This window comes from Mesitornis unicolor, unplaced genomic scaffold (assembly GCF_000695765.1).
Source record: "Mesitornis unicolor isolate BGI_N332 unplaced genomic scaffold, ASM69576v1 scaffold15160, whole genome shotgun sequence".
Taxonomy (NCBI): domain Eukaryota; kingdom Metazoa; phylum Chordata; class Aves; order Mesitornithiformes; family Mesitornithidae; genus Mesitornis; species Mesitornis unicolor.
In genome coordinates, this window is record NW_010159068.1 from 1 (window position 1) to 2,460 (window position 2,460).

A 2,460-nucleotide genomic window follows, 5' to 3' on the forward strand; every position below is an offset into this window, starting at 1 on the left:
TTCCAACTCCTGATGTTCTGGGATTCTGTGACATCCCCACAGGATGCCACAGGGTCCATTTCCACCACCACCCAAAGCCCCGAGGACACCCCCTCCTCATGCACCAGCATCTTCCAAGAGGTTTTGGCCTTACCCCGTATCACGGAGATGTTCTTCAGCGCCACGCTGTGCTCCCAGTCCTTCAGCCGCAGGTCCTCCGTCACGTTGTTGAGGATGGCCAGCTCGTGCTTCAGCTGCTCCTCCATGGCGATGTGGACGAGCCGCATCTGCCGGGCGTCCTCGGTGGCGTTGCTGAGCAGCACCCGCAGGTCCCGGATGCGGCTGTGGTGGACGTTGAGGTCGTAGGCGAAGGTCCTGTTCATGGCGTCCACCGCCCCGCTCACCACCGTCACTTGGTCGCTCAGGCTGTCCACCCGGCTGCCCAGGTGGCCCAGGAGGTGGTCGTGGTGCTGCAGCAGCAGGCGGCTGCTGTTGCCTTCCACCGAGAGCCTGTACATCTCCTGCTGCGCCGCGTCGCCCTGCTGCGCCAAGCTGTCCCACAGGTTGGCCACCGCCTTGTCCGTTTGGCTGGCCTGGGTCTGCAAGCTCCAGAGGAGCCCTTCCAGCTTCTGCAGCGACCCCGTCATGATGAACAAGGAGTCCGAGTGGTTCTGCAGGAGGTCCTGAAGCCTCCAGATGTGGTCCAGCACGTCCCCCTTCAGAGGGAAGTGCAGCAGCTTCAGCTGCATGTCCCGAAAGCTCTCGTTGAGGCGGTTGACGTTCCCCATCAGCGCCTTCAGGTCCTCGGGAGATGTCTGTGGTCTGGAGACTGCAAGGGATGGAGAGGATTTGGCCATCAGAAACCACCCATGGAGGTGGGGACAACCCCATCTCCTCCCAAGGAGTGCACAGACATCCCCCTCTTCCTTGGTGTATGGAGGTGGAAGCCCTACCTCAAACCCCAAAAGGTCCATCCCATCAGCCCATGGTTTTCTCCATGGTTGGAGGAGGAGGTTGACTGCTGAAAGGCTGGAGAAGGAGTCACCTAGCTCAGGAAGGATAGCAAAGACTCCCAGCAGCTCTGGGCTTTGGGGGTGGCTTTGCCAGATAGGTCACAGTGCTCCAAAACCTCATGGCTTGTGTTTGTGTCTGGCCACTAACAGCATCCTCTTCCCTTTCCTAAAACCAGAGCTCAAAACCTGCTGCTTCCACCCATGAGGTCTTAATTTTAACTTTAATCGTTGGGTTTCCCTTTCTGCCCATGGCTCTTGGACCCTTACTCAGTAATGCAGACCTCCAGGCTGGCTCAACAGGTCTGGTGGCAGCCTCCAAGCATTGCATCCTGCATCCTGGGGCTGCCAGGGCCATTCCCGATGGACCTGACCCACCCCAGCTCCAGAGCATCCTCATCCCGCATGCCAGGCCTATTCCCAATGGAGAGGGCCCACCCCCAGTCCAGATCATCCTCATACTGCATCCCAGGGCTATTCCTAATGGAAAGGATCCACCACTGGTCCAGAGCATCCTCATCCTGGGGCTATTTCTGATGGAGGGGACCCACTCCCAGTCTGGAGCATCCTCATCCCTCATCCCAGGGCTGCCAGGGCTATTCCTGATGGAGGGGACCCACCCCAGCTCCAGAGCATCCTCATCCTGCATCCCAGGGCTATTTCTGATGAAAGGGACCCACTCCTGGTCCAGAGCATCCTCATCCTGCATTCCAGGGCTATTTCTGATGAAAGGGACCCACTCCTGGTCCAGAGCATCCTCATCCTGCATTCCAGGGCTATTTCTGATGAAAGGGACCCACTCCTGGTCCAGAGCATCCTCATCCTGCATTCCAGGGCTATTCCCAAGGGAAGGGACTCGTCCCTGGTCCAGAACATCCTCATCCTGCATCCCAGGGCTATTTCTGATGGAAGGGACCCACTCCTGGTCCAGAGCATCCTCATCCTGCATCCCAGGGCTATTTCTGATGGAAGGGACCCACTCCTGGTCCAGAGCATCCTTTAGATCTCATCACCCTGCTGCACCCCAAAAACGCTAATCCAGTCAAGGGATAACAGCTTCTCCCTCTGCCTTGTGTTCTGTCTGGGTCTCCAAAGCCAAATCCACACAAATAATGAGATTTTTGCTAAAAAAAGAAAAAGCATATTAAATAATCTGGTTTGTTCTTTAAGCTGTGGAAGGGCCTGGGCTGGCGCAGGACCAGCCTGGCAGCTCCTCTGCTCCTTTCCCCGTCAGAGAAACCCATCAAAACCATTTGGTTTGCATTAAAATCACAGGAGGAAGAGGGCAAAAGCAGCCGCGCACACACCAAGGGCTCTGTGTGTCCCCCCCAGGGCTTGGGGCCACCCACAGCGGCCGTGCTGGGTGCCCAGGGTGGGGGAATGGACACATCCACACGTTTTTGGGACCCTTCCAAGGGTGGGGTCTCCGGCACTGCCCTAGGCAGCCCCTGCCAGTCCCTGAGAACCCTTT

General features: G+C 57.6%; 1 pseudogene; it reads right to left on the reverse strand.

Moving 5' to 3' along the window:
• Positions 1–133: 133 nt before the first annotated feature.
• Positions 134–836, reverse strand: LOC104541401 (annotated as a pseudogene).
• Positions 837–2,460: the final 1,624 nt, after the last annotated feature.